The 26,164-nt window shown below is 35.8% G+C and overlaps 1 long non-coding RNA gene across 2 annotated transcripts; it reads left to right on the top strand.

Moving 5' to 3' along the window:
* The first annotated feature begins 6,213 nt into the window (after positions 1 to 6,213).
* On the top strand, positions 6,214 to 21,454 carry LOC122346673. 2 transcript variants are annotated; one of them, XR_006251154.1, is made up of 4 exons: positions 6,214 to 6,280; positions 6,727 to 6,870; positions 20,858 to 20,882; positions 21,331 to 21,454. It is a non-coding gene; the product is annotated as an uncharacterized LOC122346673 (long non-coding RNA). The 2 variants fall into 2 exon arrangements; XR_006251155.1 differs by having other exon boundaries at positions 20,855 to 20,882.
* The last annotated feature ends 4,710 nt before the right edge of the window (positions 21,455 to 26,164 follow it).

Here is a 26,164-nt window from a genome sequence, read left to right as displayed (position 1 = left end):
TTTGATACAGAACATTTCCACACTTGTTTTCTAAATAAAATAATCTTTTCTCATGATTGGCTCATTTTTAAGACAAAGATAAAAACATTGATGCAAAATGATATCCTTCCCCATCCAGTAGAACACCAAGATATGATAAAAAAAAAATTCCCCTCTAACTTACATTTGCTCCAGGACTTCAGCAATTTCACTCGTCAGTTTTCTCATACATTTAGTCACCGTTAACGTTTAAGTTTGTGTGTTGTTCATACTTTGAGGTACTTTAACTACCTTACACTCAAAGTCTCAACAGTGGAAACAGTTAATGGCCAAAGTAGCATGCAAATGTACGTTTGTGCTTTATATATATATATATATATATATATATATATATATATATATATATATATATATATATATATATATATATATATATATGTGTGTGTGTGTGTGTGTGTCTACACATTACTGTGTTTATGTGTGCAAGCGTCCGTCAAGTCGCTTGATCACCAGCCCACGCTTTTCACGACTCCTTCCATTCACTTTGTTTATATGCGCTCAGATTGGTCCTCTACTGTTTATAACAGTGTATTTATTACCGTTAACTGTACATAAGAAATAATGTTTCTTTGTAAATGGATTAATTTATATGCACTTGCATTACCTAAAACTGGTGGTGTTTCTTGTGTAGTGGGCTCTTGGACTGAGTCTGTTTTATTTAGTAATATTGTTTATGTTTTAATATAAATAAATATATATTATATATACTATGTATGAATATATTGCACAATTTTCAACTGCCCAGAACAGTAGCCTATGAGACACGCGACCCATTGGTAACGGGGAGAGTCTGTAGATAAGACATAAATGCATACTGTAGACATCTGTCAGATATTAGAAGCTTTGTGTATCACTGTTTGGTGTAACATCGATAAATCAGTATCTCACCAGATTCTCCACAGAACGTGGCCCTCGAATATATACAACATTTTGAATGGAGATTGCTAAAAATGGCTCAGAAGTGGCCTGTAAATGCACATTTGCAGGAGAGGAATTGGTCACCAACGTCACAATCTCTAAACAATGTGAAATCGATATAATTACGAAAATGTGATCTTCTGTAATTATTTGTGCTAATGTGAACTATTTTTCTGACCTTGTTAGCAGTTTTGAAATTCAAATTGTCAGTATAACTTTGTTAATCTATGTTTGACATCTTTTGGGTCGATTTGCGTCCAAAAGGATTCAACAGAATTAGTGCTATCTGCATGAGGGATGAGTTTTTATCGTCTGGTTATCCCACATTGTTGCAGGTGAATATTCAATGTTTCACACAATGTATGGTAATAATATTGTATATTGTGTTCAATAAAATCTGAAGCTACTTTTCTATGAAGTGATTAAAGACAAAGCATGAATATACTCCATGTCTTAATCTCATTTTTCATAACTTTTTTTATTCATTTTATTGAAATCAATCTCTTGTCATATTGCGCTGATTCTAACAGTATAATACAAAACAATATAACAGTAAAATAAATTAATAGATATAAATGCTATAACATTACACGCAATAAATACAATTCCTTCTTATTGTAATGAAATTATATGAGCATCTTTCAGAAATTGCCTTGATTCCATACAACAAAAAAAAAAAAAATTAAGAAATGAATTACTTCAATTATTTCAAGGATGGAAACATTATACTGCTCAAAAAAATTTAATTCTATTTCAAAAAAATGCTGCTTTCCTAATTCATTTTCCATTAATTAAGGAATCCGGAAAAAAAGTATCACGGTTTCCACAAAACTATTAACTGCTTTAATTTTTGATAGTAATAAGGAATTATTTTTTTATTATATTACAAATAATTATAAGTAATATTTCACAATGTTGCTGTTTACTCTTTTTTTCATCAAGTTCAGCTTTATTGAGCACAAGTGACTTCTTTCAAAAACATTACAAATATAAATATTAGCTTTATATATTACAGACAAAAAAAAACCATATACATTATTATGTGTAAAAAGGAACCCTGGTCTTAAATGAGGCCATCGGCTTTGCATTTGAACCCTTTGTGTGGTCGTCTTGTTTGAAGCTGAATCTAGTGTGACAGGTCACATTGCATCCAATGAATATCAGTCCTGTTCTGTTCCTCCAGCTAAGTCAGCCCTCAAATGACACAGTCCCGACTGAAATCTCTTTGTGTGAATCATTTTGAGGCCTTTTACCCAGAATCTCAGGAATTTATACTTAAAGCAAGAAAGGTAATGTGAGAGAGTAAGATGAACATGGGACATTTCAGGCCACTGTATATATATTCAACTGATTCCACCATAGGGTAAAATGTCTGCCAGAAAATAACCAAGTAAGGCCACATACAGATTTCATACACATTTCTCTCATGTTCAAGCACCTCGCTGCAATGCAAGCAATTAACAAATGTTATGAAAAATGCAAGAGGGTGTGCTGTATACTGCAGGACCTTCACAGCTATGGACAGCTAAGGTTTTGGAAACATCATGCAGAGAGCTCGAAGAACCCCCTGAGAGCGTGTTAGCCTTGTAAATGAAGGCTGTAAATCAGTCTCATGATGGCTAGCCAGAGCTATTTTTAACCTCTAACCAATTAGGAGAAGAGACTGGTGACAGTCTTTCTCCTTGTGAGTTGCTGCCCAGTGTCAAGATGTCTAGCTCTGCCTGCTCGCCACAATCGATTCAAAATTAAATCTATAAAACACGTACCGACATAAGTGTGTGTTATATACAAACAGACCCAAACACACTCTAACGTGAGGAATATTTGGGCGGTATAGTCAATATTATAGGTTATAAATATTGCATATTATGACTAAATAATTTTGTGCACGGGATCAACATGCTATCAGGGCAAATACGTGGCTTATTTGCATGATTTTGTTCAGTTACATACATTTTCATAAGATCTGATTAGGCCCCATTGACAAATAGGTTTGAGAGTGGGCCATTTTTTTTGTTTAAACTTAATCTAACTCTAATTTTAAATTAGATTATTAGTTTAAAATGTGTAGCTTACTCAGTAAAAAAAAAAAGCACAGTGGTGTGGAAAATAATGCAATGACTTACTGACTTCTTTCAGCTTGATAAAGGATAAAGGAAAAACTGAGGGGTCAAACGGTATTCAGTTTCCATTCTTCTTGGAAATTTCCCATCTGGTGTCAGACAAGGGGCTTGGTGAGAACTTGTTGTACACTTTATTGCTGTGACAAATTTGGAAATCACCCCCAGTGACAGGCCTAGAGTGTCAAAATGGTCAGAAATGGTGTGTCTTTTAAACTGGTCCATTTAGACTTGTGTATTCAAAAAGGTCTTACACAGAGAGAGCTTTCTTCTGTTCTGTCTGGACGGCAAAATTACATTGCTCCTCTTTCTTCATCTCCCCTTCCTCCCTCACTGACTCTCTGTTTGATGTACTTAACCAGAGAGCGCTACGAAATTCATTTTCCACACTCATTAGTTGCGGGTCAGCAGTGCTCCCTCACTGGGCTCTCATGCGGCAGCTGTCTAGGCTTTCAGCACTGATGGCGTGTCAGAGGAGATTTTTTTCCAGTCTGCGTGCTGGTTGGTTGGTTTATTTTATTGCTTGTTCACAGTTGCACAGCAGACCAAGAAACCATCCCTTACTAGAAACAATGAGTTTACAAGCAGCCTGATACTGAGGTAAAAACAACTGATATTATAACGTTCACGGTTCAGACACACTCTCTCTGTTTAAATCTAGATTAAAGAAACATCTCTTTAGCCAAGCATTTCGTAATCTTGGACTGCATTATATCTGATCAAACACAAATTATTATGGTTATTTTTGCTTGGATGGAACAGCAGCTACACTAATTATGTATCTATTTGTCTGTTTCTGTCCCGGGATTAACATCTCACAGGGATTATCCGAGCTTCAGTCTGGATCCAACCCCTAAAATGATCTGAGATGACCAAACAACTGAAAAGAAACGATGCCAACTCCTCAGAGGATGCCAAACCTCAAACGACATACAGAATTACATACATTTTGCCATAAGTTAAATATATGAAGTTAGTTTCCTGCTGCTTTGCAACAGTTTTTTTTGTAAAGAGCGCTATATAAATAAAATTTAATTTAATTTAATATAAGAGACGTGTGGATGTTTTGCTGTCTTTAAATAGGCCTAATTAAATTGCAAACAATAAAAAAAATACCATGTTGTCACATAATGTACTGTGTGTTATTTAATACAAATGCTTAATTGCAATAATTGCTGAGCGAACATTTATATTTGCATATTAGTCTACCTGATTGATTAATTCATTTGTTCAATTGTATATTTACCCTGCACTGGGACATGTACCTATAAATAAATTTAGTTAAAAAAATTTGATATTTTTAACAATGAATGAATGAATGGATGAATGAATGAATAAATAATATTCTGAAATACATACTGGTGTAAAAAAATCGTGGAAACTAATCCTGGTCTCCACAAAATAAACAAACAAGTAGGCCTGAAAATCCTGAAATGCAACCCAAAATAACAAATTATTTATTTTTATTTGGTAGTGGTATATATTCTAGATTAAATAGCATATTATTATTTAGTATTTTAAAGGAAATTGCATGTGCCACTTGTTTTGGTGTGTTATATCTAATACAATAGCATTTAGTCATATTAAGTGTCCAAGTGTTATGCATTGAACTGTACATTGTCACATTGAGAATGATTACCTCATCAGGACCCCACGGGTACTGAATTATAATCAAACTTAACAAATAACTTTAAAATGATGCGACATGGCGCAGTATCATCTAGCTGCATAATTCTCTAAACGTTTTTTCCCTCCACCCACACGTCCCTGCATCCGCTCAGCTGTGTCTTCTCCGGGAAGAGAAGTGCAGTGCAGTGAAGCTGGCAGACAGAGGGAGGGATGGATAAAGCAGAGAGAGGAGGAGAAGAAAGGGAAGCTGCTCTTCCCCGGGGGACAATGCTCTGCCTCAAATGAGGAACCAAAATGCTTTCTGACATTTGGTGGATGCAGCATGTGCCTGGCCTCAGCTGGCCCACGGAATGAGTAAACACACACAAATTAGGCCTATGCATAAAACAGCCATTTAGAAAATGCACTCATGTTTAGTCATCTTTATGCTTCATTTAGCGTGTTGGAATGTGTGTGTGATTTACATGAGGCTTCTGCAAACCTTATATGAGAACCTTAAATGTCTCACTTCTCCACAGAGCGAGTGAGAGAGAGATCATATCGTGAGTTGTGACCGTATGATATCATGTTGAATGCTAATCATGCTCTGTCTCTCCCACAAACATCAGAGACGCAGTACGGGCTGCTCTAGAACACAATGTCTTAGGCCTCTGATGATCTGCAGTTACTATGGCAACCTCATCATTGGACTGCATCTGTAACTCTTGCGACATCTCTGTATTAAACTTCGGAAATTTTTACGAAATTAACGCTCATCTTGCCGTGTAAACACGAAGGCAAAATCATTTCACATTTACATAAGGGTAGGCACGATGCCATTTGAGTGTGACCGCTCTAAGGATTTTCAATCAATCTGGGATTGCCTTGGTTATGCAATATGGATTTATTGATCTGCGTGTTCTGTACAGAGAAAATAACCTACAGCAAGCAGTGTGAAAACAAATGTACCCATTATTTAAACACAATTCATCAAAATAAATAAGCTTCAGTGTTTACAAAATGTTATTGGTGTTTCTTCAGTTCTGTTATAATTTGTCATATTTCGAGTCATATCAAGTAATGAATATTTCAGATTGAAATATTTTGTGTGTAATAGCATTCTGTGATGCATAACGAAAACATTGTGTTGCTGGCTAATCACTAAATTAGCATAAAAAAGAAATGCGCGTGTTTCCTATATCGTCACGTAATATTTGAATATAATTATTAAAAGCGATATTTTACTCTATATTTTATAAAGTAATACGTGGATCATAAATCGGTCCAATCTCTTTACACGAGTCTCTCACGTGGCAGCAGTTGCCTCTCTTTAATGCTAACTCAGTCACGGCTTCATTTTAAATGATCTCTACAATAATACACACATTCTATATACTTAAAAAAAATCGTGTTGTCGGATCTGCGCCTCGGCGAAAGACGGAGACCTTTTTTTCTTTTTCTGTGAATGTTTGTAGTGTGAAAGAGTTTGTTTATGTGGTGAAGGGCAGGTCCACACACACACACACACACACACACACACACAGGCGGCGGGTGTTTTTGAGACAGTGCGCGAAGCAGAAATCCGAGGAAATGTGGTAATGTGCATTCATTTGCTGTTGTGCTTTAATTTTGAGTTACGAGAGATGGTTCTGTTGTCATTTAACGTCACGATATTTTATTTCCTACTCTATATCGACAACTCGATGTCAAATAAATTATATGAGCTTTCGTGATACATTACACAAAAACATAAGTGTTTGTCAGTATGTTTGCATTTGCATAACCCACACGTAAACATGCTTAAAACAAAGTATTTACATTTTTAGAAGCAAAGCTAGCATGAGATATAACTTCAGACGATATGATTTTAGCTTTATTTTTCACACCCTATCCACTTGAAGAACATCTTCTTTTGGAGCATTTAGGGATTTATGGTTATATTGCAGTTGTACGCCTTCATGCTAGCGTGAAACATATGTTAAGCATGTTTTGTACACGGTCTTTTAAAAGTGGATTAACAGTTGTGTGTTTGTCTACATAGGTGATATAACAACAGGTGAAGAGAGAAACTAGTGCAGTCTTGCTGGATCAGCCGGTTTATTTTCTGTTTACATGCTGGTTTACCTCATGGCAACCACAACATGTTTCCTTCAATCCTAGGACCTCAGATTTCAAGAAAGTCATGGTAAATAGTTTAATCTCTATTACCCAATGTAATTTTTGTTGTTTAATTGGAGTATTGGAGTTTACAGTAGCTAAGCTATACTGTAGCTATGTGGCATGTACATCTTTATTAATGCTAGTTTTATTCTTTATTATTCTATAGTGTGAAATGTTTAGACATTTGTAGGGGGCACTCTACATTTGAACTTTTATGAGTTTCGTTCTTCTCTTAAGTACAGTATAAGATATTTTGACGAATTTTGGTAGCGGACAGTTGTCGGTAGCCATTTGCTTGGAGAAAAGCTACTATGGAAGTCAACTGCTTGCTTACCAGCATTACTTTATTTGAGCAACTCGTAATGTTTTGGAACAATATGAGGATGAGTGAACAATGACATTTTTAATTAGTGGGTGAACTAATCATGTCCCAACACCTGGAGAGTCCAAACTTATTCCACACGGAGGGCATAATTCATACACGGCCTCTTTAATCCAAATCAACCCAGTATTTCCAAAACTATGCACATTCTGTTTTTCTTCTCACTAAGAGGAGCCTGTGTAGCCAGCTGCAGTAAGACTGACTAACAAGTGAGGACTTGTGTTGGCTGTGAAATCCTCAGATGTTTACATTACTGTTAAAGTCGTGGAAAACATGCCGTGTTCAGTAGCTTGTCAGATAAAGTGTATTATTTTCATAAGATTCTTTCTATTTTAATAATGTATTGTGAAGACCGAAGGGCGTGATGACAGCTTAAGTTGAATGGGCTAGTGTTTGCGGGAACTACTGTTTGCAACACCTCCTTGAGATCTGCAGTACAGTACGTGACCCACTGCACACACTCAGCTCAGGTTACACGTATCCAATATAAGAGAGCGTTTGCCCAAGACAAGGCACAAAATATAACCTAGTAACTTGCCAAGACATGCTTTCTGTGATATTACAGACTTTTCACTTTTTGCATTTAAGACTCTTTTACTAACTAACCAGCAATGTTTCTTGTACTTCTTCTTGTTGTTAATGTTGAAAGTTATTTCTGTTGGGAAAAGAGAAACACCCCATGAATGCAAACTGTTAAGTGTTCTCCGGGGAATTTTTTTTAACAGCCTGTCTGAGGGCCTTTAATTTGAATCAATATCCTAAAACAAAGCTATATACAGTGTTTAATTTATTAATTTACACAACCTTCGCCGAATCTGAAAGATACATTTAGTTTTTTGTAACTTTTTTAGGATTACACTGATTAAGCTGTTTAAGATATATTTAAATACATAACAAAATAAAGAATAAAATAATTGCAATGCTGCATTTTCTTTTACGTTTTCTCACATTTTAATTTTGTTTGCTTTCTCACTTATTCAGTTGTATGAAGAATATCAGATAGATTTCTATTTTTTCTACTTTTTATTCTGGACCAGAAAAATTGCTAACCAGTCATTTTTTTTTAAATCAAATGATCATTTTTGTAACAGTTAGTTGCAAAATTAATAAAAATTAATGCAAAAATAATCTTGAGTCGTTTTAATAAGTTTTCTGATAGTTTTAAATGATAATGAAGCATGATTCTTGTTTTTAATCATAGAAAAAAAAAAGTCAGTGTTTTGCTGACACTTTATTTTGGCTGCTTATGCTGTTCATGGCTCCAAGCTCACGGGGATACATTTGAAGTCAGCACCAAATTTACTCACACTCACCTGAGGAAATCTAACAGCTGGTAAAAATTTGTGACACAGTCCTGCAAAAGTCCACATTAAAGTGAAATCGGAATCGTAAAAAAGTCGTCATAAGAAAGGGGGGAACTCATCTCTGTCGAAAAGCGAGGGGAACTATCAGATCCTTTTCTGAAAGCTTCAAGTCAAACAGCACAAATACATGACACAGTTTGGAAACAAACCATGTTTCATTTGAGATGTCTGAATGCCTAGCAACAGCTGTGCTATTAATTAAGCAGATTATGCAAGTGACAGTGATTCAAACCCACTGTAATTGAAACAGCGATGCTGCCACTGCGCAGACGTTTTTGCTTGTTCTCATTTCAACTTGGCACGACAGAGTGACATGATGTTGCAAGGTGGCTGTAACCGAAACGAAACCGTTACGTACGTCATACTTGTCATACCGCCATCGCAACCTCTGTTGACCCAGTCATGGCTCAGCGATAGTTGCAGCAGCTGGCGTTTGCCTGACTCCTTTCACGTCCCATAAATCAGCACTCTATCCCAATAAGTGTTTGGCAGTGTCCTGCGACCTTGATTCTCAAGGTTTAACAGCTCCTTGCATTTCTACAAAAGCAAAGTTTGGAAGAGCAAGGAAAACATATTTGATTAATGGCTCCCCAGTCCATCTTAGAAAATGTACATCCCAGAATGAGGTGAGGGAGGTCAACAGGAGAGGCCTGTGTGGGGCGTTTAAAACAATTGTGGGTTTACACACACACACACACACACACACACACACACACACACACACTGTACATTAATAGCATGGACTATTGGATTTATTGTAGCTCTACTGTACCTCAGTGTATTCTAAATTTAAGTTGTTATTATAGGCCCCCTAGAAGCCCTCAGCAAACTTCCAAGTGGGACAGGATGATTAAAAAATTATTTATATTTCTCTGTCTGTCTGTAATGCCTTAAGTATTTTGCTGTTAACATGCAGTTTTTCTTTTCCACCTGTTTTTTTTTTTTTTTTTATTGTTGTGACCCTGCTGAGCCAATGAACATTTCATTGTCCAGTGGTCATGATTCAGTTTAGCAATTTTTGTATTACTTTAGCTTTTGATATTTCCCATATATTTTCTGCAACAATTTTTTTCATTTCTGGTGTGAGATAAACCTCTTATTTGGTGCATTTTACTTGTTAAAGAAAATTGAATAATAATAAAAAGAAAAGTAAACTTAATAATTATGCACATCTAAGTACGAGACAGTTTTTACTTCCAGCCCTCGTTAACAATTGTCCTTTATAAATGATAAAATACTAAATTATTTGTGTTAAGAAGTTTGATTGAGTTTGGAACTGGTAAAATGTGCTTGGATGAGAATATCAACTTACATAATGATTGTAGATACACTGTATATTACACAGAAAAAAAATCTAAAAGTTTACTGAAATAATCATAACAATTTTATTTAACATGCAGTTTTGGAAACAAAATGATCTGTGGTTAATTCATATATTAAGGCACTCGTTTTACGATAATAGAAAAGTTTTGTCACAACTACAGCAAAAATGCTGTAGAATATAACCTATCCTATGTAATATTCTGTACGGCTGCCTTTATTGTGTTGGACAGTTGTATCTAAAATGGATGATGTCAGTACACTGATTAATTTGTGATTCTTTAGAAACCTTTGTTATAGAATGATCTAAAATCAGGTTTTAGGTTATTATTCCGAAAACAGATTTTGATCCAACCAAAAAAAAAAAAAAAATCCAAGTATATATTAATCACACATACAGACGGTTGGTTGGTTGATTTTGTTTGGGCAAGTTCATATTTGAACTGACTAGGCCACCAGAGAAAACCATTACTATTTAGCCTTGTTGGATGGAAAAGCATGATGAAAGATGTTGGAATATTCTTGGTGAGCCATGTTTCAGGTTAGATGATTCAGTCTTTGAGTGGGTTGAAGCCTCGTATACTAATACAGTTATCAGTAAAAAAAAACAACAATGGAAAGGAAACCCATTTTAATCTCTTCATTGTGTTTTCGCAAATGTAACAGCATTTTTTTTTCAGAATGTTCTATCACGGGCCAGTTAACTGGCTCTAAATGAGCCAGATTACCTACGAGCATAGTCCCTGCCAGCTTCTTTGTGTGCTCCTTTAAAGCTCGATGTTTTGCCACACTGCCTCAAGGAGGAGAGCAGGCGCAATCGTTTCTCTTTCATGTGTCAATGCAGATTTTTGGTGTGTAGGAGTGCCCTACATACAGGTTCCCTAGTGTTTCTGCCGGATATCTCTCCTTATAGCATTACAGTCTCATGAGATCCGACTCCCGTGATTGACCTAACCAATGTGGGGTCCATCAAAGGGTCACACAGCGGAAGTGATTCTTCCTCTTGAGCCTAGAAATAGAGCTTGGCCAAAAGTGTCAGTTCACTGTGCATTTATTTAGCTCGAGAAATCCCATATCTATTACAGAGACCTGGTTATTTGCGCCAGTTAGGCACTTCTCCGTCACCGCATACGCACAACCCAAATTATAGTGTCCTGTCTTAAAGTGATCCTGTCATAAATGGAGAAGAGTATGCCAGAGGGTCGAGGTGAATGATAGAAACTATATATGAGTCATAATGGGATTGGCACATGCAATGTTGTAACTTCAATAGTATCTTATACCAAAGTCCCGTAAGGCAAGTCAATTAACTTGGTAGATATCTTTTAAATGTCTATTGGGCAGCTATTTCAGTTCACCAAGTTTCCAAATAAATATCATATTTGACATCACCAATGAAATGTGACAGCTGTGTCATAAATGTTGTCTCTTTTTCTGAAATAGCATTAAAATTGTATTTTTTTCTAGCTTAATTGGTATTATAACAGCAGCTGATTAGTGATTGGTTTTGTTATTCAGAAGGTGGGACTATACCAAATTTGTGCATTGCATTCTCTCATTCATAAGTAATAGGTATGCACTGTCTTTGCACATATCCGAAGTCTTTGCTTATACCTCTTACACTGCACAAAAATAATGTAAAGAGTATATACTTTTCTAATGTACTAAGCTAATATTTAAGTAGTTGATTACTTGTTTAACTTGTCTTTATATAAATAACATGTAATTTGCTCAAACTTTACTCAACCTCAGGCCTTCCAAGAGTTGTTTCTTTATTGTAACACAATGGGTGCCATCACAATGACTGTTCAAAGGACTGATAAAAAATTGCTACTTACATTTTTTTTTTTATGAAATGTATTTTTCCAGGGGAAAGTTTTCTTATCTGAAAAAGGAGAGAAATATGCACCAATCAAGCACTTTTATAAGCAAAGACAGCCCAAAACATTTATATCGGTGGATTTTGATGTGAGAAGACAACATTCAATAGACTTCTTTACTGATTATTATGGATTATAGACTGGTTATGTGGATAGAAGTGATGGTTTTAAGTTAAAAGTCCTTAATGATGAATTTGTTTATTACAAGCACACAGCTTTTCACTTTAAAAATGGTTAATTTATTGTTTGGATGGTTACTTTTGGATTATTGTAATGTTTTTATCAGCTTTTTAAACTCTTATTACGATGGCACCAATTCACTGCAGAGAATCCATGATGTGCTGCTGTATTTCTCCAAATCTCTTCACATAAGGAAACAAACTCATCTACATGTTTATTTACATAGTTTTTGCAAAAAGTTATTTGTAATTATACTTTTTTTATAATGCAAACATAGAAATAAAACATACATTTTCAAACTCATCTACCTCTTGGATGGCCTGAGGGTAAATTTCCCGCAAAAGTACATTTATGTATGAAATATTCCTTTAACCACAAATTAGCCTATATGTAGTTATTCCGCCCAGTTTATGGGAAGTATGCTCTGCCTTAAGTGTGGAGTGAGGGAGATGCGGGAAATGAGATTGGGGAGGGGTGCAGGAGTACATTTACTGCGTTGTTTATTCAGGCCTAAGGTCTCGTCTAGAACCGCTAACTGCTGTGAGTAAAACCAAATATATACAAACACACTCACACACAGTATAATGACACCAGACTATTAGCGGTCCTAAACTGAGACCCTCTCTAGAGAATTCAAATTATGAGAGCGCCATGTTAAACTTTTCCACTGTCATTTTCAGCGGCCAACACACATGACCTTCTCTCTATTAATAAATGATGTGAGGATTACAAAAAACTTTAGAATATCAATATATGCAACGCTGATTGATTAAATGATTGCAGCATTCTGTAGTCTAATATTTTGGTATTATATCTTCAAAACACTGTACGTTCGACTGCTGCTTCAAGTAAGCAGTCAGGATTATGGCTCTTGTGGCTCTTTCTTCTCATTAAATAAAGTCATTTCAACTCATATCAGTATTTCATAGCCATTTATTTTTTATTCAGCAAGACATCATGCAAATGTTCAGTCCGCTGTTCGTTATCGCAAAATAAACGAATTCAAGATAATGCAATACTGCCTGTCTGGGTTTATTTTGTGATACTGACTGGCTCAGTGTATATTATTCTTTTGATAATATATTTAATATTGCTAATACCATCAGTTGGCTAAAAGAAGTAGAGAAATAATTTATTGCAGTCATTAAACTAGTATTAAATGATTCTTTAATGAAGCGAACAATATATTGCTTTAAAGTTTGTTTTATAGTTAAGCTCTTTTATCTTTTTTTATATTGAATGGGGATGCATTTTGAGGCAGAGAGAAGAGTTTTTGGCACTAATAGAAATTGTAGTAAAATTTGAAAGTGCCATTACTGTGATTATAGCTTAATCAGTTAGAGAAAAGACAGGGTAGGATTTGTGCAGTTATTAAGAACCCTGTAAGCCTCGGTCATAGAATTTAATTTATATTTATAGCTCAGTGTTTTTTTAGACTAAATGATGGTGCCACTTACATTTGGTTATTTACATTTAACAGCAGTGTCATGCAAACATAACTTAACAGGTCTTACTGGTTGAGGATAAGTTTGTCATGCACGTTTTAATTTTTCTCTCACCAAGCATACTTGAAACTTGGCAGTCAGTGGTGAACATTTGTTGTGTGGATGAAAGCATCATATTAATAGTTATTCCTTTTGTGTTACAAGAAATCCTATGAGCTTTGACTTGAGGACGGCATTCTGTTTAATTGATTCAGTTATGCGTAGAATGACTGATCTGATTGGATTGTCTTAACTCATCCATGTGAATAGGTGATTTCTGCTGCAGGAATCTAGACAGTCGCATTTTTTTAAGCCACAGTAAGCATGCAATTTAATTATCGAAGACACAAGGGAGTTTCTGCATTAAAAATACATCAGCCTCAACAATCTGAGAAAGCACGTCAGTCAGTCTGTCTGAATAGGCATGACGTTTCTGTCTGTACTCCAGACAGGCGTACAAAGAAAAGACATCATCTGCAGTTCTAGAGCGCGGTGGGTACCTTATCTCTTCACAGCATTGCTGATTCAGACTAGCTTGCACTGAGATCAGCGCAAACCCATGAAGTCATAACCTCTCTTGAACCCAAAACTACTGGGGGGTGACTGTTAAACACATCTGCACGTGTGGAAAGTCCCCATGTCTCGATAAGCTTTGTGTAACTGGCTCTCGTTTCGTTGTCGATGAGCGACGATGATTACGGGAGTGACCCAAACCAAAACAACATTCCTGGTGCGGAGCGATGGCACAGATTAGCGACGTGCCCGTCTGCTCCTCTCCTTTGCCTACGTGCCGTTTGCCAAGCGTTGCCCCGTGGAAGACCGACCGAGGGTCGTCTCACACTTTCACACACCCTCATCAGCTCACTTCCTGCTACTTGCTGACCAAAAAGAGTTGAGCCAGATGAGCTTTTAGAGCGTATCGCAGCATCTTGTATCAGCAACAATTACTGAATATCAAAATAAAACGCAGAAAAAGGTTGAAATGGGACTTAAGGTAATTAGACTGTAACTGTGAGAGTTTTACAAGTTGTTAAGTATTTTTCATGTAAGCGAGTGACCCTCATGTATTACCTTAACTTTTTAGTGCTGACTTTATTCATTATCACTACTGGCACTGAGATGGAAAGATATGAAGTTATTGTAAACCTTTTTTGTTTTTCGAAGTACATTTTTGATTTTTTTTTAAAAAGTCAAATTTTATCTGATTCAAAATATAGTAAAAACTACTTTATGTAATATTACATTGGTAACACTTTATTAATCAGTTTTTTTGTGTTAATATGCTTTAAAATGTAGTTAATTCCTTCTGATGTCACAGCTACAATTTCAATAATCCAGTCTTCAGTGTAATATGATTGGTCATGGTAAAACTTTACTTAAAGCCTTTGTGTATAATGCATTAGAAAGGGTTATTAAAGCTTATGATACATTTTATTTATTCATAACATTTGTTGCAATGCATTACGTCTTGTTGTAAATAATTATAACCAAATGTAAAATGCATTAAAACTACTTTTATAATGTATAATACATAAAGGCTTTGAGTAAACTGTTACAGTGACTTTTATAAATTAAGATTTACATTTATTATAATAAAATACATTTCAGTAGTTGTAAATTTTATTAATTTTATTTACTAATTTAACTGGAACCATGAGCGTTGAGATGTGAAATGCAGTTCATGTCAAGACTTCGCACCCCTATGTCTCCTGTCTAGATTTAGGTCCCCTAAATAGGGATCTCTCAACGCCTATGGGTGGACTTTGTCTTGAGGGACGATCACACCCAGTGAGATGGGCGGTTGTGGGCGGTTTTGAACTCGGCTGCACTTTGGGGCTCTTTTTTGACTCCTGCAGCACCGTGGCAGAATTACACGTTTACATGTCGAGCACACCCTCTGACGATTTTAAGATAAGCAGCCATTTACTGCACAATTAAGGTCAAACAGGTGCACACCCAGCACACTCGCCCGATTCTAAATCAGTTGGTAGCTGGCTGCCAGCGTGCCTCAGCGTACGTGAAGACTAATGATCCAGACGCCCAGAGCCTGCCTGCCATCTATTGGAGACTAAAATAACACTTGAGGGGGAAAGTAGGTCAGCAAATGTGGAAGAGGAGAGAATTGTAGGAGAAAAACCAAGATGTGTGAAAGAGAAAGAGAGAGAAAGTGGGATGAAGGATACAGAAGGGAGACTTCAGAATATAACAGCTGGATACATATTACATGTCTTTTTTTTTTTAAACTGTCACATATTTGTCTTTCTGTCTGTTAAATTCTCTCCCATCCCAGATACGTGCCCAAAGCCTTATGACAGAATAGTGTCAGCATAGCTTGAATCTCTCATGAAACATTAAGAAATGTTTCGCAAAATATGTGGCTTTTGATAAAACCTAGGCTTTTCTGGGCTCTTTTCTTGCGTATAATGAAATAACAGATTTTTTTTTAGGTGAAGTGCCAACATCAACAACAAAAACAGATAGTTCCTTTAGTTTAGTTTCCAGTGAACATGTATGGACTTGCAAGCGCCGTTGTATTCACTGTTTGAATTAAAAGTAAATCTCAGTACAGCTATTTAACTGAAATCAAGTTTGTGTTCTACTAAATTGCAGATTCATCATCCCATATACTAAGTTCATTTGTTTTTCTGGATAATTCATTCAGGAGCCAATTTTTTTGCCACATTTTTACTAAATCAAAAGTGTTATCTGTTATTTAAATAAGGATATCTATTGTCGTTAGTTGATGTAATTTAATATTCTTTTATGGTCTTAAATACAGAGAATATCTAATACAAGCAGACGACTGTACGTTACATGAAACAGCACAAGGTGGCAGTGTTGCACTGAATTGATGCAGCATAGAATTGCATTCTGTGTATAGTATAGAATACTGTCGCCTTTTTCTCTTTTTTTTTTAAATTTGAAGCAGTATTGAAAATGCAATTATAATTATTGAACGGTTGGTTGTAATATTTTTGCCAGACCTTTATACAGTTAATGCATTTTAAACGGCTGTCCATTTATTATCCCAGGAATATGTTTGTTTAATTTATGAGTGATTTATTTAATTTTCATTTCATTTTAATTGTTAGGTTTTTTAATTTGCAAAAGTGCAATCATAGAGAGAGTTGATTATATTTTTACTTTATTATTTTAGTTGATATTATTGAAATTCGCTAGACTGAAATGTATGTTATGTAATACACAAATGCAAATATATAGTAGTCTGTCATTCACCTATTCCGTGCATATAGAAAATTTGGATACTAAGCACATTATATACATTATGCACACTACTGAAATAGTAGGGTGCTATTCTTAGCGTGAGGTTAAATGTTACTGATATTTTACATGGATGAATTCGCAAACTTCATACATTTCCTTTTTGTCATTCCTATATGTCTGTATTTATTTATTTATTGAAATAGTAATACCATAAACTGACACTTTATTAAAACAAGTCATTTGAGAGGTTTATGTTCTTTAGGTTTTTAATAAATATTCTTATTATTATTATGAATGAATTCTAAATTGTTAAATTACAGTTTCTGATGAATGTATAAAAAGAAACATGATCTTCTGAGTTCCTATCTAGTTTGTTTACTCTAAACAGATGATTATTTCCCCGTTCACATCGTTGGAATGTGATATAAATAAGGCCCTCATGGGTCACTCACACCTGGCATGGCCACAGAAGTGTATTTCATAACCAAGATCTTTAATAGACACATCATCAATCTGCCAAAACAGACCCAGAAGCAAAACTATTTTGCCACGTTTATTTACATCTGATGCAGTGACAAGTAGTCAACTGAAGGGGGCGGAATCATTACAGTATACTTACATATGGATGCTTTTTTTCCTAAACAGCTTACAGTGCATTCAACATTAATTTTTGGAGGACTGTTTTTTTTTTTTTTTTTTAATGTAGGATTTATTCACATGATACCTTCTCTGTGTTTTATATACCTGATTGTACTGTGTGTGTGTGTGTTAGGTTCTTGTTATTGTGTGCTAGTGTTTGTCCTCTGCAGGGAAACAATTGGACTGACAGAACACTGCACACTGTGTGTTCTTTCATGTTTCAGATTGCTGTCTATCTACTTCCAGTTTCTTTGACACTCTCCATCTAAATCCCTTTCATCTCTTCATTTAGCACCTAAAGAAGCTGCTGAGTGTGTCTCAAAGAGATTAATAAACAGAGCCTCTTACTGGACAGTTATTAAAGCTACTTTGGTCGTTTTGTGTGACTGCACATATGTAATACAGTGTCATTGTGTTTCTGAAGTGCTATTTTTTTGTATTACATAGTGCAGTATGTTGAATTAATATTATTTTTTTTTTGGTGCCACTTTTCATTTCACAGATATGGTACACTTTGGAATGCCATGGCTTTTTTGTTTTAAAAAAGCTGGAGGCATAATTCCACAAGAAAGTAAACTACTGTAGCGTAAAAAATAAGGCAGTCAATCAAATGTATCCCTTATACAAAAGACTGAGAGGTCCTGACCTTCCTAATATCTGACAAAATAAATCATACTATATTGTCAGAACATAATTTGTCAAATAGTTATATTTCTAATTTCAAACTTTAATTACCAAAAACATAACATTCACTTATAAGTGGCATCTTGTTTGTAATAAATTAGTTTTTATAACGGCTCCACAGCTTCTGTTATCAGTGTAGAAATTCTCTCTGTATAAAGAATGAGGTAATAGGTGGTGATTTCAGATAAAGCTGTAGTTTGTTTACAGTTTTGTGTCTGCTTCATTTGGCTTTCCTCCCTTGTCTCTCTTTTTCTAACATTTGAGTTATTTATGTGTGTCAAAGTAGGTGTGTGTTTCCCACAAATATCCTTTGACAAATATTTTGTACTCCAGCTGAGTTTAGGAGGATGTTGACAGAAACTGGTGGTTGATGGTAGATGGTTCATGATTTGCAGCATTTTAAATCATGCTAAATTATAACCTCGGAGTAACCGATTACAATTATAATTATAACTTTGTCTCTATTTTGGCTACGCTACTGTTCAAATGTTTGGGGTCAGTATTTATTTTTCATTCATCAAGGATGCATTACATTGTTGCAAATATTCTATTTCAAATAAGTGTTTTGAACTTTCTATTGATTATCCAGAAAAAATGATTACAGTTTACAAAAACATTTTAAGCTTTATATTAAATAATAATTGAAGAAATTGAATTCTTAATGTCATTCTGGTTTCAACATTGATGGTAATAATGCAAATCAGCAAATTCAGCTCATTCAAATAGAAAATAGTTCTTAGAAATGTTAAAATAATTAACAAATAGATTTTGGATCTACTAAATGCAGCTTTGGTGAGAATTTTAAAAATAGGTAAAAATATATTATTATATTATATTGCAAAATATAGACAATATGATTTTTTCGTATCTTTGTAGATAAAATATTGCACACAGCTATAACATCCATTCAGTTAGTGTTCTGTTCATAAATACTATGCTTGTCTGTATAACTGCACTGTTAAGAGACCAGCCAAAGTCTGTTTTCCTTGGCACTGTACTAATAGCGACAAGCTGAATAAAACCTTGTCACAGGAAAATGACAGTTTGTGCTTACAGTTTACTGCCTTAACTCCGGGATTAGACCTTAAGGCTTTATTTAGCAATATGTGTAAACACACAGAAACAAACATGTGCACCTGCACGCTGGAAGGATAAGATCAGGTCCACTGGGAGGTGTAGGGGTTAATTGGGTGGAGTGGGGAGGAGGTATTCACAGAGAGCATCTGCTGTAAGAGGGTGGTGTGTGTTGTGTTAATGCAGACTGTGTTGAGGATTGAGGATGTGACCACATTTTCAGGATTGAGGGGATGCCAAATGTAATTTTAAACTGAATCGTAGCCAAAAATGGGGGTGAGTGTGCGGGTGGGTGGCAGGAGTATCCCCATCTATTAGACATTTATGGCCTGCGATGTGTTCAGACAGGTGGAAGACTACAGACAGAGGGCGCTAGAGACAGACAGTGAGGAGTGAAAAAGACGCTCACATGGACCAGAGCATGACTTAGGTGAACAGAGGATTGAGAATGAAACAGCATCTCTTATCTGTGCTGTGAGAATAAAAAGAGTGTGTCATGTTGGAGAAGAGCTGCAGATAATACACACATATTTGTGTTTTGTAGTTTTGTAGCACGCTCAGTTTAAACATTTATATTCTCATATAAATAAATTTTTGTAATATTGTTGCAGTTTTAGTTCTGCACACAGTGTGTGTGTGTGTGTGTGTGTGTGTGTGTGTGTGTGTGTGTAGTGCTGTGAAACAATTAATTGGCAATTAGCATACAAAATAAGTTTTTTGTTTACATAATACATCTATGCATTCTGTGTATATTTGAAGAATTCAAATGCAAAAGTTTAAGTAACCTACGTTTTTTTTTTAATACTGTGTGTGTGTTTATATATACATAATAAATATATACAGAACACAAACATATGTTATGCAAACAACAATAAACAATTTTATTTTAATCATATGTCATGGTTAATTGTTTGACAGCACTATACACATAACATTTTGAACTTGATTGTAATAGATTAGCTAAATCATTAGCTTCAAATGATTTCTAAAGAACAAAATCAGCCTTGCCAGCATAAGAATAAATTACATTTCAAACATATTTAAAAATGTAAAACTAAATTTGAAAACTATTACAGAGCATTGCTGTTTTTGCAGTATGTTTGATAAAATAAATGCATGGTGAACATAAGAGACTTCAAAAACATAAAAAAAATATATATTACTGACCACAAACATTTAAATGGTAGGAAACAGTATATAATTTTACATTTATAGTTGTATTTTAAACCATACTGATAAAAACATTTATCTTTAAACCTATTATACAGTATTTATTTTTATATTATTGTAAATCAAGTAAAATTCAAGGACATGTTCCTCACAAAATCATCAGCAACCCTTTTACTAAATGTAATCGAAACTTCAGCTGGTGCTTTTGTGAAAATAACTGAATTTTCTTTAGTCTGCCCAACCTTTTTTTGTCTTTTCATTAGTAATCTAAAGGGAGAGACCCACCTCCTCATATTAAATGAATCACCAACCCTCACACAAACACAGAGCCTTTCTCTCCTCCCCTCCTCCTCTGTCACAAGTCAGTGTATTGAGTGCTGGCTCCTCCTCCACGGGCAGCTACTGTTTCTGTCAGATGTAATGTCACATTGATTGATTTGCCACGGAGACAAACAGACAAATAAGCAGGCGCTGGCTGCCAGCTGAGCTTCAGCGTTTACATCTACGAATATAACCCCGAAGAAACTGTATCTGAGTCATGCTCCTATGCACACTTTCCTGTATTTAGCACCCAACGCCCCAATAATCCAGTTCCTTTCTGTTCTAGCAGGAGCGGCACGCTGCACCATAACAAGGTAAGCTGTGTGCTTGTGTGCGTGCGTGTGTGTGTGTGTGTGTCCGTGTATGTGAATTCCCAGTGAGGACGCTGACAGAAGCGATGAACCACTCGCCATGTGACATGCAGCAGTGCCCGCGGGATTGGCTGAGCTAAGCGATGACCTCAGCAAGCTTCCCCTCCCTCCCTTCCTCTCTCCCTCCCTCCCTCCTGTTCTCTCTGTCTCTCTCCACTCTGCTTTTTTTCCTGCCCTCTTTTGAGCATCCTTTGGTGATCGTGTAGACCACAGCCGCAGTGGCTAGCAGCAGCATCCATGGCCTAAACGCAGAGGACTAAAACATCCACCGGCCCGCCGTACCAAGGATACGGGGACTTTAAAGACGAGGCTGGAAGTGTGCTCTGTTTTTTTTCTTACATCTCTCCATCTGGTAACCAGGGGCTTCTCTTCTCCCCTCCTCCCATTTCAGGCTCCTTGGAGATAGAGGAATGCAAATCTGCAATCATGATGGAAGGTGAGGGCTTGGTCTATTTTTATCTTATTGCTTCTCGTTGCGTGTACGGCCCAGTGTGTGCTGGCTTTAAATGCCATAAGCTGTCCGCCTATTTTGAGTGGCTTGACATTCCGGTAACTCAATATAGAACCGAAGGTGCTGGATATCTCAAATATAGACTCACATCCTCACATGCACGCACTGTGCACACACTCACATACATGTATTTGTACTCTATTGTACAGGGATATATCCATTTTTTTTCTTTGTGCTTTCACCTCACCCCCCTTTAGATGGCTTGTCTTTGTAAAGGATTATTTGGATTTTGCAGTTACGGCTTATGTGCCCAGCTGGCCGCCTCTGAATTCTCTTTGTATGTAGAGTTCACACACATACTCACGCACACACATTATACTGTAACGCAGCACTCGTTTTTAATCGTGTGTCTGCTCAAGGCCGTTTCTTTAAAGGGAGGTGTTCATGTGTGTAATTCAGTGTGTGCATGCGAACACCGCTGTCAACTGTGTTTTGGAGGGAGAAACGGGATGGTTTGTTTCGCATGTGTGACGGAGGTTTTTATGTAACTGTCGGCCTGACGAGAACATATCATTTATTTATAACATTGGATCAGATAAGCTCAGTATCGTGTCACCTGTTCCCAAACACTGTAGTCTGTTCTTTTGCGTGACTGGTTCGTTTCGTTTCTGATGTACAGTCAAATGTAATGGTTGAAATCAGTAGAATAGTGATTGGTTGAAGGGATTTAAACAAGAATTGTTTGTACAGTTTACACTGAATAGAGTAAAATGGTACATATTGTTTGTGACATCAGATTATGTGTGTCATCCACCCCTTTTATATGGATTACAACATGTGTTATTGAGGCATGTGGAGAAACGCCAGAACAAACCATTTGCCACTTTCTCATTCACTCATTCTGTATAATATTTGACTATGGGATATGTGTGTGTAAATAAAATGTATGTGTGTGTGTGTGTGTATATATATATATATATATATATATATATATATATATATATATATATATATATTATGGCTTAATGTATTTTACATTTTGTTACCACAAGTCCCTATAAGGACAGTAAAATCACTAATATTTTGAAATCTCTTAATAAATTATGTATTAATGCAACCATAATATTGTAGAGTGGTTCTAGTGAGGATAGACGTAGGGTTAGGAGATGTAAGTTATCAATTGCTCATTATAAAATCTTGATAGAAAACCAAAATGTGACAGATCTAAGGTCTTAAGGTGTTAGGTAACGCAGAAGCAAAAGTGATCGCTGCTGTCACTGTGGCCTCAAATAGATGTGACATAGAGGTGAATCTCTTAGTGTGGATAGTACAGGCTTAGCCATGCGTGGATTACCTGAAGGTGTAAAATAGGAAGGTAATCCACCTTGTGTTTTCAAAATGATGCTTTCAGCCTGCTTCAACTCCCAAGATATTTTTGCCTCTAATCTTGTCTGGTCGAAGTTGCCATGTCCACCTTGTTCAGTTGTGAAAAAAATATAGCTTAAAGTAAGATAATATGCATGTATGGCTGCTAGGATACTCTTTTCTGAGTAAAAGAAGAGAAGAAAAGCTTTCTCAGACTCTTTTTGAGTCCGAGGTCGGATATTAGGTTTTTGTTTATGGTGCAATACTTTAAATTGGTTGTTTCTCTTTGTTTATTTAGTTAATTCATTGTGAGATTTGTTATATTACTATATTGTATATTTTGAAAGAATTATTGACCCTATACTCTAGTCTATGCTCTTCCTCTTATCCTGTTACCATCCTCTCATTTCTCTCCTAGACATGCCAAACCTTCTCAAGGATCATTAAACGTCAGAACAGATCATTTTAGAGACTTGAATCTGACAATATTGCTGTTATTTCATGACTCCAAAAACATTGTAAGAAGTTTAAGTTAACATAATAATACTTTTGTTTCATCATATGTTTAAGATGCTATGCTATGTTATTGTTCACTAGCTCAGTGGCATGTGGTGCAGACTAAATGTCCTTGTGCACAATAAGCAACACACATTTTTTGGCCATAAAAATACTGTTTTCCATTATTGCAATGGTTTCTTAATAATCACAATCCATTTTTTGAAGTGAAACAACAACTAGCTTGTGTCATTACCCGTTATACGAGCGCTCTACTGACACCAATTGTTAGAGACCCTGGCAATGTATGGGTGGGGTGCGACTGGGCTTTTAAATAGAAGGGTTGCCATATAGACTGCTTTAAATAGTGTCAGTGGTAGTGATAGTATTTCCTGTACAGCAGAGGTTTGGCTCCACCCAACCCCGTGTCAGGAATACAAGAAGGGATTTTCAGAGATTTTTTTTTGAAAATTTGCCTTGTAGAATGGTAAATAAATAGATTGTTAATTTCATACTAATTTTAAAAACACTGTATACTAATTTTAAATTTAGAATGCTGCTATGTTTATTTTTAAGTTTTTTTAAACCACAATATTGGTTTTAACTGTTGCAGAATTTTAGATATTCCAGTTGGTAGGAAAGTAAGCCAATGCAGAAGTAAAATGGCGAAATTGCTTCCTGTAGTCTGTTAGAGAATTAACTGGGGAGTTTTGTCTGTGTGCCATGTGGGAGTCGTAAAAGAATAATTCCATTATGTCCTCTTGCTCTACTTTTAATGAATATATTAAATTGAGTAAAGACTAGCTCGAGTGCTTATTTGTTACTTTGTGTAGGAGGCTTAATAACATAAATGTACATACACGCTTTCTAAAAGTAACTACTCATTATTTAGGTTCTGTAATATAAAGCAAACTCATCAGCCAACAGCGTATTATAAAAAGATTTACAACTCTGAGCGAAAATGAAGTTTGGCCAATTTTAAGAAGTACAGCATGAATGAGGACTGTGACGTGTCTGTTAAATGATCATTTTAGCCAATCAGAAGACTTTGAGTTGTTTTATGCCTGTTCCTCTTTGCGAGGGTGGAGTTAGCAAAGAATGGGCATGGTCTAATTCAGTAGCTGAATTTGCTGACATCTAAGATGCCATTTTACCCATAACTTATTTTTGGTTTGAAAAACTTTAAAACTAATATAATAAGTCTTATATTTCGACATATATAATAGAATAAAATAATTTCCACTTTGAGGTGCAGAGACAGAGCACTAGTGACAAAAATGAATTCCTACAGATGACAGCCGAAGAGGAAGTGAACGCAGACAGCATGTGAAAGGGCTCTTACTGTACTGTGGCGAGACAGAGGCCGGCTCTGGTTGTTTTGGCAGTAACTGGAGTTGAGCTGGAGCGGTATTTCCCAGCAGGCTAAAGCAAAAAGTGGCTTGGCATCTGCCTAAAGTGGAAGATGATTTTTCACTGTCTCATGATGCCAAGAGTTATATCGGACAGTACCTTCAGTAATACACATGAAGCATTGACAGGGCTACACGCAAGGAGAAGTTGTTAGAAAATAATTTTGGATTCACTAAAAAAGACGTTCTTAACTGGTTTTGCTTCAGGAGTTACAAATATCATATTATTATTATTAAATTACCTTGTGCTGAAATGGCCCAACAGTGCGCAGAATTACTAAAGTTACAGGGAAAACTGGAAAACTTTGATAACATTATATTTTTTTTTTTTTAACCCAGTGTCTGTGCCTGTCTGCACATCAAAAGAGCCACTGGGCTTTCAGTTCACTGTGATAACACCCCCTCTACTACAGAAACACTGAGTGCTTTGAAGAATGAGGGCCTTTGTTCAATGGCAACAATAGATTGGTCAAAGAACTAAGATGAACTTAGCAAAATGAGGAAAGAAGCTGAACTCATTGCATGAATAAGTATATGAGTTTCTAAATTATTTGTGCATGTACTTTTGGAATACAGCATGCAGTAATACAGTTACAGATTACAGATTCTGATATTGAATAGTTGTTTGATATTGTACACAAAGCTAGCAGAGGTGTTTTGTTTTGAGCAAAACATCATAAATAACCAAAATAATTTAATGGTTTAAGCACTAGACTATAAATGTGGTGTGGATTGTTGGCTTTTCTTGTGTTTTCAGAAAGCATCTATTTTGAACTGAATGCGTACGTTATCTTGTATAGTGTGGCCATACAGTATGATTTCTGTATTTTTTAATTTTTTCTGTATTTATTTTATTAGTTAAACGTAGTGGAAGCCAGATTATTATCAGCAACCTGGCCCAGGTGACATTATTCTCAGACATTGATCGTCTTACTTTAAAACATTCCACCCTGTTTATTAAAATGACATGAATTGGTCTCATAACTTTAAGTTCAAGTCGACACTAACTCTCAAAGTCTCACTCATTTACTTGGCTCTTCATTTTCATCCTGTTTCGTTTCATCCTGCCATTGCATAAATAATCAAGTTCAAATTGAAAAAGTGTAGGTGCCTGAGCTTGACCAGAGCACATTTTTGAAAGTCTGGAATATACTTTTATAAAAAATACTTCTATTGTAACAACACAGCCAAAGGCTTTCTCTCTCTCTCTCTTTCTCTCAAAATGGTCTATATAACTGAATGTAATCCTAAATACTTGTAAGGGCAACTGTATATGAAGATTTTACCTTGTCTAGCTTATGAGGCGTATTATTTACTTGATTTTAATAGTTGCGCACTATATACCTGTGTTCACAGTGGAGTGTATGGGTGGGTGTTTCTGTCTGTACAGATCTAAAGGGCCCAGATTAGATCTGTTGGCCAAATATGACCCTGGATTAACACATCCCTGTCTCCTCATTTCCCCCTAAAAGCAACATAAGGTAAACAGTTGAGAGGAAAAATGC

Source organism: Puntigrus tetrazona, chromosome 6 (genome assembly GCF_018831695.1).
Source record: "Puntigrus tetrazona isolate hp1 chromosome 6, ASM1883169v1, whole genome shotgun sequence".
Taxonomy (NCBI): Eukaryota; Metazoa; Chordata; class Actinopteri; order Cypriniformes; family Cyprinidae; genus Puntigrus; species Puntigrus tetrazona.
The sequence above is the reverse complement of the archived record's forward strand: the minus strand, read 5'-3'. Positions and strand labels throughout refer to the sequence as shown.